This window comes from Lampetra fluviatilis, chromosome 15, assembly GCF_964198595.1.
Source record: "Lampetra fluviatilis chromosome 15, kcLamFluv1.1, whole genome shotgun sequence".
NCBI classification, from domain to species: Eukaryota; Metazoa; Chordata; class Hyperoartia; order Petromyzontiformes; family Petromyzontidae; genus Lampetra; species Lampetra fluviatilis.
The window spans coordinates 2,450,234-2,467,810 of record NC_136289.1 but is presented as its reverse complement, the minus strand read 5'-3'; the positions used below and the strand labels follow the sequence as shown (position 1 = coordinate 2,467,810).

Below are 17,577 nucleotides of genomic sequence, written 5' to 3'. Positions count from 1 at the left end.
GTGCTTACATATGAGCGACACAATGATTCCTTAACGTTTCATCTCCTGCATTTGGACGCACAATATATAATTGTTATTACATTTGGTGTTCCTTTCCTTTCATATAATATTAATTGTCGGACTAATGCATATATATAACGTTTGCTCAATAGCACTTCATTATGCGTACACACATGCTATGTGATGAACTGCTCCAGTGGCAACCATTCATTAAACTCGAGCGCGGAATAATACATTAGTCGGACATTAGACAACAACAACACCACGTAAGAGGTGCATTGCATTCCCTGGAGGGAGGAAACGAAGTTGCAAGAGGGAACGAGTCAATTTCGTGCGATTAAATGGACACCGCAGTGTTGGTTTACGTTGAAGCCACACGTCTCCCTTTCCTCTATGAATTGCATTCGTTCTGCTATGTAACATGTTACTTTCCCCCCGTCGTATCTGTGCTTGTTCATCGCATGTGGTCGTAATTAGAAGGAAGTTAAGAGCTTCTACAACCATGTACATGGAGCAATTAGAAACCCACAATGAGTTGTGTGTGTTAGACTAAACAAGAGTGCACTGGCCTGGAAGTGTGTGTGTTTCTTCATAAACACACAGTGATTAAATATGCATGATCACTGCGGTTATTGTATGAGTAGTATAAAAGTAAAATGTAACCATTCTCTACGACCGTAAAGATGCATTTAACACTCTATTTGTTTTTGAGGTGAAGCTGATCGTCATGAACTGAGAGCTGTGTCACTTAAAGTGCAACGTTGCTTAGTTGAAATAAAATTCATTTGGCATATGATAATTTATACAACTGTGCGGGCTTTTGCTATTTTGGATGTGGACTTAAAAAATGTGTTTTCTCGCCTGATTTTAAGCTCCAAAGAACAACAGTTACTAACAAGCCACCGGATTGATTGCTTTCATCAGTCACAGCCCTAATTAAATGACTTTTAGGGTGCCTGACCATTCTAAACCCATGTCTCGTAGGGTCAGGACATCGGGGTATTGGGAAAACACTTCCATTTATTTCATAAATCTTTTCGGACACGTGAACAGCCATCAGTATCTATATATTTTGGAAATAGGGAATGACAGTCCCTTGTAGCTTAATTCAAATGATGTTAAATTAGGCTGTGTTTAATTTCTTGGAACCAGCTGTGTGGTCTTTTCTACATGTGTGTTCGCCAATCACTGTGGAACCTTAGGCATCTTAGGCCCTATACATTTACAATATTAGTTGACAAAATACCTATATCTTCTTGGTTCTTTCGGTAAAGTCACGTAGAAGGGAAATAATAAAATAATAAAAATAAAACAAAATAATTCTCACAACGTTTCGGCCACAACGCAAGCAGCCGTCCTCAGGTAAAGAACAGGTCCAACCCAGCTTAAATATACGCTGCCAAGCGTGGTGGTGTTCATTCAGACACTGTCTTTCCGACAGACCTGTTCTTCACCTGAGGACGGCTGCTGGCGTTGTGGCCGAAACGTCGTGAGAATTATTTTATAAAGTTTTATTTATTTTATTTTATTATTTCCCTTCTACGTGACTTTACCGAAAGAACCAAGAAGATGAATCCCTGCAATCACGAAAGCTTTAAATCGAAAAATACCTATAATTTAAATCGGCAGCAATATAATCAGAAATACTCTAGAACCACGCATCTAGCAAATTATATTGTGTCCAATGAATATGTTTACACGTATAACGTAATATTATAACCATACATTGCAATTTTGTTGTTGTGTATATTTGTGTAGAGTATGTTAGACTATCATTCCTTCAGAGTCACTGACATATCAGCACAGTACCATTTTGTGCACAGCCATTAGTGTTATTCCTAGAGGGGGGCTGGCCCCGTCATAGGCATGTGGAAAGCACCCCACTGGCTCAGCACCACCAATGGACATGAGAGCCATGCAGTTGCACGTTTGAGCAGGAAGAAAATGTGATTATCGACTTGAGTATGCTCATAATATCACGCTCAAAATTTATTTTACAATTGTCCATGATGCAGTTAGAGGTAACATGCATTTGTATGCTATTTATAACATTGTATTGCAATGTTTGTAGCGAATGGGCAGGATTTGGCACACACTGTACCTGATTGACAAACGTGAATTGGTAAAGTTGAAAGCCAAAAGCCCCAGTGAGAATAAGCGTTTGCTGATGGCAGAAATGGCCATCTTTGCCAGTAAAAAAAAAGAATGTCTCTATATCAACGTGAAATGTTTATACTGATAGCCATTTAATCCACTTATCATTGCTCTGGTCCACTTAGCATCACTGAAAAAAAAACCTTGAGTTATTGTCCCCAGCAAAGTAAATATGTTGGTTTACATTCAAGAATAGCAGACTTGGCATATTACTGTGACACTTAGTTTATCTGTACCTGAGCAACAAACCCGATGCAGTATCACACTTTTTCCTGGCAAACATTGTAGGTGAATAACATACTGCAGCGATGGTGAGCAAGCTGTTGGACAAGCATCTTTCCATGTCAAGCCATCCCCTCCAATTCTTGTAAATTGGATAACAGGCATGAGATAAAGGGACCGCGTATGTGATTTTCAAGGCTTGGGTGTTTTCATCCCCAGTTTAATATGTGTGTCTTGCTGTGTACGTTTGATTCCTGGTGCACCGTGGACATTAATGCTGTGTAATATTTGAACCAATGATTGGTGTTCCCAAGGTCAACTTAGCCTACGATAAGTATGGTTGTATGTATGTTGGTATGGGGTTGTTTATACGTACATTATCTTATATAATATCCCAGTTAGGGAGTGACCCAGACCATCATCCCTCAAGAGTAAATATTAAATGCCCTGAAGATTGGTAGTCATATAGATAGACTGGTCTCCACCATAAAAATGAGGAATGGATTATCTATTTTCAGTCTTCTACAGAAATGAGCACTGTCCAATGATCATTTGGGAATTCGTTTTGAATGTCTTTTATAAGTGGTAGGTCCAGTAGTTTGTGTGTAACTCTATAATTCCTTGGCCTGGGTTTCATTTATACCAAAGCACACCAGTGTCTGGACCTCATTTAGGTTGATTTATCTTAAAACCGAGAATATGGGTCTGATGCAATGTGTAAACATGCTCACTGCTTTAAAGTCAAAGGTGACCAAAGAGTACTCTGAACAAGGGGTGATCGTCACACAAGGTCATGCCACCACACCTTACCATTGCTTCATTCCACCTTGATTATCAACTTCTGGGTGTCAATACATCTGTTTCTGTGATCTGCTCTGCTCTATTCTACACATGCCCCACCGATTGCAACAATTTTTACTGATTGAATCTACAACACATTGTTGCCATGCTATATTAATAACCCTACCGTGTTTCACCTTTATCTTTGCCCAAAACACAACTCCACTTCATATTTCATTATTGCCAATGTGAGTGCTCAATACTTAGTTTTGTTCCAGCAGTCTGTACAGATTGGTGCATTGTACCTGGGTACGTGCATGCTATTGGTGGCATAGTGATTACGGGGGTCAGCAATCAATATACACGGCTTTTCAATCCGAAATTTAAGTCAGATTCCTGTATTTGAAACTGCTGCATGACAATATATGTCTGAGAAAGTGTTGCTTTTTCTGATGATGTAAAAAAAGCAAATGCCATATATATCCAGCATTGTAGCTCCAAGTCAAATGCCAACAGAGAATAAAACATTACTGCAAATACGGTGCCATATTTACCATATCTTATTCATTATTGCGTTTTAAACTAAGGATACCGATCAAAAGTAACTATTTCCAAAATGTCGACTAACTGTGCAAAACTCCAGGTTGTGTACTGTATGTGAATACTCTAGCGTTTTAACGTGGTCCCACGTGTGTATTAATACAAACAGTTGCGTTAATGTGTATCCATTCTCTCTCAGGAGTTTGGTGATGTCTTGCAAGCAAGCCTGCAGACGATTTATCCCCCCTCGCGAACCAATAAATAGTCCCAATTCAGGGTCACAATTCGGTGTTAATCTATACCTTTGATTAACAACGGTGCATTGTACCACCTCTAGTGGCTGCAGGAGTCATGTGAGCCAATTTGAAGCGTACACAGAAATCCGCTTCTGTCCACTCTGTCCCGCAGTTTGGCGATTGGTGGGTACAGTGCAGATATTACCCACCTCTTCCAAGATATCTGGCAATAGTGTAAGCAAGGAATTGCAGAGCTAAACTTTTACCAAAACGATCGAATAATTTCTCACGAATGCAATTTGATGCATATATCATGAGAATGAGAATACATTTTAATCCACGAATCAATACATCATTACACCCCTTATAACCTAAACTATTGTTGATCCTGAGGTAGGGATGGAAATTCCATATTCTTGTGACAGACACCCTTACCCATAGAGAACCAACTCCAGTTTCAGGACAAAAAGTAATATTAATTTTTTGAAAAGAACAGCCTAAACACGAATCCTTAGTGAATCACTCCACTCTTGGAAAAGGAGAGATTGACACTCATTCACCAAAAAAGTATGGTTTAAATAAATATTTTCCAGCATGTGAATTTAATTTATGTTTTGACAGACCAAGACATAATTTACATATTGTGCGCAGCAGATTAATGTGACACCGTTTCTATATGGCACAGTGCATAAATATACGCCGATATACCATTACACAACAAAGTTGCTGCGCAGACCCGCAACAGTACCTCCTTTGGGACCCATGACACAGTCCATGAATTATATACCTACGTCCCTAATAACAGTTGTGCCTGTGGGCACTTATAATGGTGGTTTCCCTACTCTTGGTGGCCCTGTGGGGTCCAGTCTCCTCGTCTGGTAACCACGACAGGAGAACTCATGTCAGTTTGTCATGTAGGGGCTATCGATATTTACGATCCTATTTTCCAGTGGCGATCCATCTAGCAGTGGGTTGAACATGGCTGATGATGATGATGATGGCAGTAGTTGCACACACAAATTGTAGTATCAGTGGAAGTACAAATGTATATTGTAAAGAATGGTGGGAATTCATCGTAAGCCTGTAACAGTCTAATGACACATAAATGAGCACAATTATTATTGTTAACACACCCTTTCTGCTGAGTTAACACAACAGGGTTCAAACTCATACAACAGGTGGCTCCCGTGATCTCAACTTAAACTTTCAAATCAGACTTTTTTCTGCAGTTCAATAAATGTATGCATTTGTGTAAGATATTAAATATATATACAAACTACAGCGGGGCATTGGGATGATTGAGATAAGATGTGATGCCAGGGGCTCTTAGATGCTCGGAGCGTTTAAGTACCAATATATGCAAATCCTTATATTAATACACATACTTAAAACTTGTGGAAATTTGTATGTTAATAGATGCATTTTATAGATCAAATGGACATATCAAAATAACATCGAATTTTCATTATTTTCAGAGCACCACATTATGCTAAAAGACAGTCTGTTTGATAGATGCCTCTGCTAAAGAGATTTACCATTACCTGAAATTAATAATCACAGCCCTGTGTCGATCCACTGCTGGATGACGGCCTCCACGTTGGTCAGTGCTGGTTGCTCAAGCAGGACCGATGACTGGTTCGGATATTACTTGCCACTGATGTTAACCGTGGCTGAGTATCGAGCTTGGGTTTGTTCAGTACATTGCGCAGTGCTTCAGTGCTCTACTGCTCCCCCAGTCGCCCGGCATTTAGATTCGTTTGTGGTAATTACCCAATGGAGATGTGTATTCAATCTCCACTTGCATGTGTAGTGACTGTGACTGTCACTGTGGTGCCGGGCTTACGAAGCCACAGCAGATAATGTGTTGGCATTATTGTTAGCCCACTTACTGGGTGCAGTACCAGCCCTAGCGGGGCTTGGGTGAGCACTGGTCAGCGCGGAGGCACCACGTAGAGTGTGCGGTGCGGGCTCCCGGTGAGGGAGCGAGAGGGAGTATCAGCCAGCCAGGGTTACGTTGGGGCATGATACACTGGTTGACCTGCCGACATGTGACCGGATGATATTGGAGGGGGGCCACCGGTGTACAGGGGCCACTGGGCGGTCATGTGGTATAAAAGAGCTATCGGGAGCCTTTGGGAAAGAGCTCGAGAGATCTAGAAGGTGGGCGGGGCATGGGGTGGAGACAGCCCCAGCCCAGGCCTTATATAATGGGGCCCCGTGAGGGGCTCGGGGTTCTTCGGGTTGCTGGTGAAGAAGATCCACGTCGGGTAAAATAAGCCTCTAGCCACGTGGTCCGGGACCCAGCTTGTGGTCCGGGCCAGGATAGCGAACCGTGTCTAGTTCTTTCGTAGTGTGGCTAGATGTGCATTCAACACCCAAGTGTAGGTTGTGTTATGTCATGTTGAGTTGGTGAAATAAATAGTGTTGCTCCCAAGACAACGTCTGCGACTCAGTTGGACTCACTACACATGTGTTCCTTACGCCAGAAAAACCAAAGAAGACACGTGTTATCTTTTCTACATGGAGCCACGTGACAGCAATCTTTTCATATTACAGATGTAATGGGTTCAATTATTCGCATACTTGAACTTGGAGGCAACATGTTTTATTCTACTAACATCACAGTAACTCTTAATAACATAGGGTGGTGAACCACCGCTCCTATACTAACTATATACACTTGGACGGGAGATGGCTATTTACACACTGAATGGGACAACTACTAAATCGGACCAGGACAGCCAACACGCTGCCTGGTCCACGTGCGCAAAGACCGGAGACCGAAGACCACGAGGACGGAGGTTTGTTCCCAGAGATTAATAACCAATATCCCCACCCGGGCTCGGCTTTTATCCGCTGTGGCGTGGCCAGGCCCCGCCCTTGGCCACGCTCCTTTTCCAGATCCTTCTCGACAGTTCAGGACACACATCACATGTTCCTCTCACCTCCATGTTACCATCTCATCCAGTCACGTGCCTCCTCGGGTTTACTCAGCCTCTTCCCTGGTATGCACACTCTGGTGCCAGGTAGATGCTCCACACATACAGAACCACTCACACGGTACTATCGCTATACTATAGTGCCATCATCAATGGCACTACACAGAGCAGCAAGAGGCAAGAAGCTGAGCCAAATGTTTTGGCAGACTCACCTGTCATATGTGCGTGTTTTATATGAGTGGTGTGCCTTGATGTGGGTTCGTAAAAGTTAAAACATGCCTTATTTGAAGTTAAAATATATCGCCAAGGCTTCTAATTTTACAATGCAGCGAAAAGGAACTTTGCGCAACATCAGTCACATTGGAATGAAGCATCTGTTGTTATTTGTTTTGCAGGTGTAGTGGCGTGACACTGTATTACATCAGCAATTGTTGAGTGAGCAGCTCGCAATCAGAAGGTTGTCATTTCAAATCCTAGTGGGAAATTCTTCTTCGTTGTGTCTCCTGTCCAACCTCTATGGTATTTTCCCAATAATCTGCACAGGCCACCGCTTCTGGTGTTAGCATTGAGGAGGGCATTGTGGTGTTGCAGTGCATCTCAGGAGATGATCCATGGTTTGCTTCTCCTGACCAGGACAATTGGGAATTGACACCGCCCATCATCCCTCCGGGATTAATTAAATGTGCACCAATGTTGTGGTAAGTAAACAGTGGCTGTCCTATTTATAGACTTGCCCCCATCATAGAAACGTGAAATATTCTGGCTCAGGGCTGTAAAGGAGAGTTGAACTCCACCTCAATGCTCAAGTGAGAAATAAATAACTTTGTTTTGAATTGGTGCAGCGATGGATTTGGTTTTGTGAGTGGGCATTCATTTTGCATAAATTTCGATTTAAAGTTTTCGTGATTGCAGGGATTCATCTTCTTGGTTCTTTCGGTAAAGTCATGTAGAAGGGAAATAATAAAATAATAAAAATAAAACATAATAAAATAATTCTCACGACGTTTCGGCCACAACGAGGACGGCTGCTTGCGTTGTGGCCGAAACGTCGTGAGAATTATTTTATTATATTTTATTTTTATTATTTTATACGTGCATAGCTGACCAGTTTCAAAATGTAATTGTTATGCATGTGCAACATGAAAATTGCTTATGGATTTTCTGATTCGGAGTTATTAGACGTTTGTGTAACATCTGAAGAATTGTTCATTGAGAAATTAATGCCCTTGTGCAACACAGTGCATAAATGCAACCTGATTTATGGCATTAATAAATACAATCTAATCGACTATGAAAATGCAATGCTTTCATATGATTGCATGTGAGGCGTTGTTATTATTTTTGCAGATTTACAAAGCACTGTACGCATTTCCAATTAGAAGGAATGTTGTATGGGAGTTGCTTATTTCCAAAACAAGTATGCACGGAATACCAGACAAATGAAATCTGTCTTTCCTCTTGATTGTCTGTCAGATCCCAAATGCGGCACGCAAATAGATGGCGCATTCCTTGTGAAATGAAATCATTCATGGCCTTGCTCCTGCCGACCTCCCTGATGAAATTCCTCCCTTCCCACCGTGCTTCTTTCTCAACCAAAATGACACGTCCTTTTCTTGTCTGCGAGCGTGTGTGTGTGAGTGCTACATATCCACGATTCCCCATCTACACCACTGCCTTCCTTTCTCTGTCCCTTTGTAAGATACGAAGCAATCGTTTTAACATTATTTACTTCACCTATGTGAAGAAAATAAGAGGAGCGTTAGATACCATTGGGGTAACTACATGGATGAGCGTGTATCATTGTGTATGTGTCTGTAGCGAGTAGTTGCATAGTTATAATAGGGGTTTCCCCCTTCTGGTAATAAAACAGGTGTTAAGATGTTAAAATACCAAACTGAAACCTTTGCAAGGAATCACGTCTGCATTTACCACATATACTTGTGGTGAACATGCAAAAATGTATGTGCACTGTCTTTGAAACTGATTGGTCCACACAATAGACAGCTTTCTATAGAGCCTAGTCTCAAACAGTGTTAGACCAGAGGACGCCAAAAGGCGAACAGCACAAAGACAACGCACTATCAGGACATTGAGAGCTCATGATTCCTTGCAAAGGTTTCAGTTTGGTGTTTTAACATCTTAACACCTTTTTTATTGCCAGAAAGGGGAAAACCCTATTATCATAATGTAATACTGGCAAAGGTGGTCTCATGATAGTGGCATAGTGGTTAGAATCTTGCACAAAACTCCCAAACCAACCCTGTTTTGCTTCCTAGATGTTTTATACCGCATCAGTCACAAGTGGTATTTTAACCTGAGCTTGGTCATTCCCTAGGTTGACTCAGCCTTAAATCAGTACCTGGAATATGTGTGTGTGATATCAGCATTTTGCAACCAAAGTTAGGGGAGTGTGAGCATCGCCGCACCACCCCTTCATGTGACACGCAGGCCACTAACAGCACTCTCACATTCAAGATGGAAGGATTGGTGCTGCATCAATCATTGCCCTTATGTACATGTCTCATATGCACATGCGCAGCATTGTGGTAATGTGTTTTATTTTCTTATTCACCAGGTTGACTTAATTATGTTTTCACTTGTTACGTGAAGGGCCTCTTGTATTTGTCGCATATAAAACCAAATATTTATGCATTTTAAATATACTGTAGACATAGGGTACAGTGAGCGAAAAAAGTATTTCATCCCCTGCTGATTTTGTACGTTTGCCCACTGACAAAGAAATGATCAGTCTATAATTTTAATGGTAGGTTTATTTTAACAGTGAGAGACAGAATAACAACAACAAAATCCAGAAAAACGCATGTCAATAATGTTATAAATTGATTTGCATTTTAATGAGGGAAATAAGTATTTGACCCCCTCTCAATCAGAAAGATTTCTGGCTGAGATTAGGAGCACACTCTTAAAGAGAGTGCTCCTAATCTCAGCTTGTTACCTGTATAAAAGACACCTGTTCACAGAAGCAATCAATCAATCAGATTCCAAACTCTCCACCATGGCCAAGACCAAAGAGCTCTCCAAGGATGTCGGGGACAAGATTGTAGATCTACACAAGGCTGGAATGGGCTACAAGACAATCGCCAAGCAGCTTGGTGAGAAGGTAACAACAGTTGGTGCAATTATTCGCAAATAGAAGAAACACAAAAGAACTGTCAATCTCCCTCGACCTGGGGATCCATGCAAGATCTCACCTCGTGGAGTTGCAATGATCATGAGAACGGTGAGGAATCAGCCCAGAACTACACAGGATGATCTTGTAATTTATCTCAAGGCAGCTGGGACCATAGTCACCAAAAAAACAGTTGGTTACACACTACGCCATGAAGGACTGAAATCCTGCAGCGCCTGCAATGTCCCCCTGCTCAAGAAAGCACATATACATGCCCGTCTGAAGTTTGCCAATGAACATCTGAATGATTCAGAGGACAACTGGGTGAAAGTGTTGTGGTCAGATGAGACCAAAATTGAGCTCTTTGGCATCAACTCAACTCGCCGTGTTTGTAGGAGGAGGAATGCTGCCTATGACCCCAAGAACACCATCCCCACCGTCAAACATGGAGGTGGAAACATTATGCTTTGGGGGTGTTTTTCTGCTAATGGGACAGGACAACTTCACCGCATCAAAGGGACGATGGACGGGGCCATGTACCGTCAAATCTTGGGTGAGAACCTCTGTCCCTCAGCCAGGGCATTGAAAATGGGTCGTGGATGGGTATTCCAGCATGACAATGACCCAAAACACACAGTCAAGGCAACAAAGGAGTGGCTCAAGAAGAAGCACATTAAGATTCTGGAGTGGCCTAGCCAGTCTCCAGACCTTAATCCCATAGAAAATCTGTTGAGGGAGCTGAAGGTTCGAGTTGCCAAACATCAGCCTCGAAACCTTAATGACTTGGAGAAGATCTGCAAAGGGGAGTGGGACAAAATCCCTCCTGAGATGTGTGCAAACCTGGTGGCCAACTACAAGAAACGTCTGACCTCTGTGATTGCCAACAAGGGTTTTGCCACCAAGTACTAAGTCAGGTTTTGCAGAGGGGTCAAATACTTATTTCCCTAATTAAAATGCAAATCAATTTATAACATTTTTAACATGCGTTTTTCTGGATTATTGTTTTGTTATTCTGTTTCTCACTGTTCAAATAAACCTACCATTAAAATTATAGACTGATCATTTCTTTGTCAGTGGACAAACGTACACAATCAGCAGGGGATCAAATACTTTTTTCCCACACTGTAGGGGTGTACAACTCCTCTAGAGCAGTTTTGAGTGATAAAACTATATTGTCCTGCGTGTAAGTGTGCAATGAATATGTGCACACAGTGTAAACAGTTCGCAATCTTTGTTTGTGTGTTCGCGTTGATCTAGGGTTTCCTCGAGGCTGACTCAGCCTTAAATGGGTAGGCCGTGCTGTGTGATACCACGAGCGCTGAGACAACAAATGTGACCAAGTGTGGTTCACACCCCCCCCCCCCCACCATGTGCCATGCTGGCCTTAATGATGCTCGCTATCAGCACTTGGCCATATGATCTATTGGGCTAAGTATATATATATATTTGTTTTTATTTTGCAATGTCTTGCACATAGGCGGGTACATGAGCACATTGGATATTGCACTATTCATTCACCACAGCACCAGTGTCCCGGTTTGGCCTGGACAGTCCTAGTTTTAGTAATTCTGTCCTGGCATCCACAAGCTTTTTGTGAAATCTTGATTTAAAGCTTTTGTGTGAAAATTAGTAAGGTCATGGCTTGGCGCTCTGGTTTCACGCATGACTCATGACGTGGAGAAACAATGGCTGGGATACCTGCGGAGTGAGTCGGGCTTTGCAGTGGAACAGGAAGGAGGAACCAATTTCGGAAAAAAGGAGAGGAAGGCCACTCACTGGGTGAATGTGGGGCGAGTGGTAGAGTGGGCGTGGTTATGTAAAAATGGGTGTGGCTGATCTAGTGGCTTCCCAAAAACACCATGTGACCCAGTTGAGAATTTTTTTTCTAGCCTTATTCACTGGCCATGCACAAATATCAGTTAAAATTGTTATACGATATGGCTTGGGATTTCTCTAGAATGACTTACTCTCGTGTCTTGTGTTCAACATGGATTCTGGGGTGACAAAGGGGACCCAGGGCATGAAATTGTGAACATCACCACTCACCCACTCACTATCAGCACATGTCCCAAGAGTTTATCAGGTTCATTGAGAGTCTTTGTATATGGTACAGTCATTGTATTATGTATCGCCTGCAAATTAAAATGATAAATAATGAGAAAAAAGTATTCCTCAATAAAAAATGTAAAACGCTAAAGTTAACTCACGTTGCATTTGCTTAGATCTTTCGAAGTGAGCAGAAAACGAGGTTAAGATGAATACGTTTTACTTTAATGTCTAACCATCTCTAGTCCGCACCAAACTTTCCATGATCAAAAATGAGAATTGCCTGCCAACATTCATGAATCATATTTCATGAAGACCCAGTTAAAGGCAAAGGTATACCCTTTACACAGCACTCGCAATGCTCCAGGAAGAGCCAACCCCTTAAGAAGAGAGTTAGCCTAACTCTGCAACGCAGTCAAGATAGGTTTGAATATATTTCATACATTACCCTATCATACACAATCCGCCAATAAACTTACTGGGCTGTGCCTACTCAATACCTTGCAGTGAACAGGAACAAAGCTGGTTGAAAAATAGCATGCACGAAGTGAAAAGTGATTAGACTGAGTCAAACCCGGTGCTCTTCTATTTAAATTCCAGTGTGCTATTTCGCCCAAAAAAACTATTTAATCATTCAACATTGTGGAACCCGATTAAATGCATTCCAAAGAACACGTCATTATCCGATAGCCTTTGCAAGACCATAACTCAAGGCAGGAGTGAACACGAAATCCACCTCTCAGTAATGTGCAGGCAATTATAGTGAAAGTCAGTCATTGTCCACAGTGTCACGTTTTCTTGCAAAACGCTCATTAAAATGTCGTACACAAGTGCTTGTGTTTTTCGTCATGCGTAAAGAGAAAAAGAGTCTCTGTGCAATACAATGAACCCACATATTTATCAAATGAACAAGTGCTCCGTCCAATTCAGTTTGGTGGCCATTTTGAAGAAATGTAAACCAGACAGATCTGGGCTCATACACATTGTGTATTAGTTATTATACTGCATTTTAAGACAGCTGATTTGGCGCAGAGTGCTGAGTCAGCAACGCTGATCGCCTGGGTTTGAGTCTTGGGAGTGATTCATGATTAATCCGCAAGAGAAGCGCGTTTCGGGTCTCAGCACGGCCATCAATGGCTGCATACAAAAACCACGGTAGGCACATTTGTTTAATTAAACTTAATTTTGCAATGGGTTTTGGCGAAATCTCACTGAAGAACGCGTAGAGCAAATGTCGAAGTCCACTTCCTTCCTGTGCGAATGAGGACAAAAAATGCCACTTCTGTGGGCCGTTATGTGGGATTTACATGTGCCTTCTGCCTTTCATGACATGACACCAATAACACAATTAAAACACACTGTGATAAAGGCAAACATTATTTGAAAAAGATGAAAAAATACATTTTCAAGAACAAGATTCATCTCGTTGAATTGCTCTTTGGTGTGTATTGTAAAATCCTTAAATTAAACCACCATTACATGTAATTGTGAGTGTAACTGTTCTGCCTTTCTAGATATGTAATTCAAAATGTTATACAACATATAATGCATTCATCCAAATTGAAATGCGCTGCTCAGACCCATTTACGTTTTTGTGTAGATGCCCGAGATTAATGCTCTAGTTTTGAGTTTGTCTCCATGACCCTATATGAACAGCAATTTCATATTCTTCTCTCCCCTTTCAGAAGATATGTTGTCGGAATGTCAGATTAGTATTCGTGCCGTGAAACGCAATATAAGGTGAGGCACATGGAATTTAATCGTGACTTTTTATTGTTGTGTTCAAAGCATGCATTGCATACGCCATTGCAATATACAGTCGTGTCATTTCATAAATATCCAGCTCACAGATCCGGTACTTTAATACTACAGGGAATTCAAATATAAAGCATTAACCTTGATATTTTTAGACCATTTCTACATATCATACATTCATACGATTAAACAAAGAGGTAGCATGTCCTTTAGTAATCCTGATAATGTGCTTTCCAGAGTATGCTTTCCAGTGCTTATTATATTTGTTTAGTAGCACTCATTGAATATTACACCGTAGCTATATGTATTGCCAGATAGTGGATTTTAGGTTAGAAAACACAATCAACCATGGCCCTCTAGCTGTTTATGCAGATGAGTTTTTAGTTAATATTGTCGCACTAAACACTGGGGGTCATAACGCTGACTGCTCATCTGGCATAATGTTTTGCCGATGGGAGTGTGGGTAGAAAATCATGGCAACAATTTGCCTTAACTAAACAAAACAAATGATGGAGATCATTGAGCACAGTCAACGCCAGACCAGCATTAGAATGCCGACGTTCAAGTGGTTGTGAGTGCGGTAGTCTCGCCGTGACACCACCCAGTTTGATTGTGTTGCGTGATTTTTACTTGTCTTATTTGTGACGAAAGGCATCTGCATACGCACGCACTGATAAGCGGTGGTGCAGCATATGAACCAGGCGACCCGAGGTCGATCCCCAGTCACGACCAACTTCAGTGGCGAATATTATAACTGATTCTGGATCTCCCCTAGATCAACTCGGCTGAAAATGAGTAACAGGGTGCAGTGGGTAAACGTCAGTTATTCGGTGGTGCTGGCCACACAACCTAAATAGGAGCTTGCTAACTGCACTTGCCCTAACAGCCTGTTAATAGGCTATAGGGGGGGGGGGATCTTTGTGCGTGGCATAAGTGTTATTTTGGACTTGCAATATTGAAACAAAGACTGCTGGGCAATGTTGACAAGGCTGCCATGTTGAATATAACGTGTCAGAAAGCATTGATCGGAAAGGCCCATACCCCAGCGTTATTTCTTCAACGTCAGAGAGCAGACACATGCGCACACATGCACATTTGTCGAATGATACAATCCATTTGCTGTACCCTTGTACGGTGCATAAATGGGATGCTGGCGTGGTTTAACCATCTCCCAGTGCGGCAGTTGAAACAACGGTGAAAGCGTATTCAATCCCTCCCGCCTCTGCTCACCAAGCGGTATGAATGTGTGCACCAGACTTAGTTATGGTGGGGTAAAGTGTGGGCATATCTACCTCTTCCAAATGCCTAATCAGCGTGGCAGGGTCCCTCAAAATAACAGTGGCTTTCTAGAGTTTGCTCGAACGGAAGCCCTTCTGCCAGCAGTGGCATGAGTAATTGCAGGGCTGCACATAAATCTTCTATCATTAAAACAGACATGACTGGTGCTTTTCTCTCTTTGTAGTCCTGAGGCAGTGGTGGAAATTCCATATTCCTGTAATGGAAATTGGTCTATCCATGGGACAACCTCTCAACATCCACCAAAGAGGTAGAGCCTTAGTGACAATGGAGGGAGGATGGGCCTACTAATCAAGTCATACCATGTTCTTTTCAAAATATAAATAAATACATTTAAACAGACGTTTCCAATGAAGCAAAGGCAAAGCACACGTACCTGTAGCAGAGGGGATGCTTTAAATAATGTATGGAGAGAAAAATAAAAGACAGAACTTGAGCGAAGGAGAAGGAATGAGCTTTTGTTAGGAACACTGACATCATCTTTTAATGTTTTAAAAAGGCTGGTATACAGTAGGTCGTTCGCTCGATCGCGACCCTGACGCCTGCTGCATATTTAGAGTTTGTATGTCACTCTCCAAGGGTTGCATGGATTTTTCTTCGGGTCCTCCGCTATTTCCCTCCACATTTAAAACATGCGTTTAGAGTATTATGGCAGCTATAAATGTCCACGTGATAAGCCACTTTGTTGAGCTATCATTTGTGGCCGGGTTGCTTCTGGTAAAATTTAAGGTTTATTTTTTTTCTATAGTGGCTATCCTATTGAGACACAGGGTCTGCCAACTGAATGTTGACTCAAACTCAGCAATGTAGAGGATACCTACCCCTTACTCTTTGGACGAGGGAGACACTTTAACCTTACAATATGTGACTTGACAAATAATAAATAGCATCGTCTGTTTATACTCCAATGGCCAATGTCTTAGATGATGGTAGATGGTTAGATGGTTCATTTTCCAGTCTGTTCCTAGATATGTTTCCCCCTTGTTACATCATTCATTAATGCGGTTGGTCGAACATCCAAATGTAGGGCTCCAGAGCTTGGGCAATTGTTGGCGCCGGTTCTGATTGCCTTGCAACGTTTGTGTGTGATTTTTCACCCCCAAGAATCTAAGAAAATGTCTGCATGATAGAAATGTATATCTTCAATGGAAGGGCAGGCCAAAATATGTTCTCATAAACACCCTTTTGGCAGCAGTGGCGTGAGAAAGTTGTTTGCAGGGCCGCACTTTTACGTTTTACAGACCCACATTGTATAATAATGTATACCGAGCACAATGCTTATCGTGAAAAGCGTGGTAAATTGGTTACGTTTATGGTGACATTACAATTCCACCACAGTGAATGGTCCTGAGCACACTTGTTACAGCAAGGCCACGTGTGGTCACTCGTTTCACTTAACAACTGTGAGTATAATGTAGTCATGGGGAATCCAGTCTGGCATTCAGCTAAACGCGCGATGTGGGCGCATAGTGGTGTGGGCTCAGCCATTGCAAGACAAATACCTTCCCGTATAGCCTTGGCAAACTGTTGGGGAAAGTGCTCTTAGCGAGCACCTATAAAGGCCGGCATGGCACACGAGGGGGTGGGCGACCAGCACAACGCCTGGCTGCCTTTGTCTCCCCAGTGGCGATGATTACACATCGCACCAGGTACTAATTTGAGGCTGAGTCGACATAGGGGAGGCCCAGGACCGGTTCAGAAAATCTACAATGCATTATTATTATTGTTGCTGTTATTTTACACTCAGGAATCTGCTTTTGCATTCGATTATCTTGTGATGGAGCCGGGCGTCCCATGAAAAATAGACTTCTAGTCTCAATAGGCTCCTGATTTAAATATAGGCGATCTATAAATCAATGGACAGCAGTGGGAGGACACGTTCTGTGGAAATTACAGACGGTGAAAGGATAGTTCAGGAGGGTCTAAAGGTATGTGACAAAGATGAGCCTGAGGGCATCGCTGCAGTAAGAATGACAGAGAAGGCATTGATTAGACGGGTAGGCAATCCATTGTATGTGAGGGAAAGGAGGAAGGTTTGGAGTGTTAGCAACATTGAAAACAAGGATAAAGCATACAGTGAGGGAAAAAAGTATTTGATCCCCTGCTGATTTTGTACGTTTGCCAACTGACGAAGAAATGATCAGTCTATAATTTTAATAGTAGGTTTATTTGAACAGTGAGAGACAGAATAATAACAAAAAAATCCAGAAAAACGCATGTCAAAAATGTTATGAATTGATTTGCATTTTAATGAGGGAAATAAGTATTTGACCCCTCTGCAAAACATGACTTAGTACTTGGTGGCAAAACTTTTGTTGGCAATCACAGAGGTCAGACGTTTCTTTAGTTGGCCACCAGGTTTGCACACATCTCAGGAGGGATTTTGTCCCACTCCTCTTTGCAGATCTTCTCCAAGTCATTAAGGTTTCGAGGCTGACGTTTGGCAACTCGAACCTTCAGCTCCCTCCACATATTTTCT

The 17,577-nt window shown here is 42.0% G+C and overlaps 1 protein-coding gene across 2 annotated transcripts in view; it reads left to right on the top strand.

The window, feature by feature from the left end:
* The window catches only part of GLRB (glycine receptor beta), a 227,905-nt gene that overhangs the window by 943 nt on the left and 209,385 nt on the right, over positions 1–17,577 (top strand). The gene's annotated exons all lie outside the window — the stretch shown is intronic.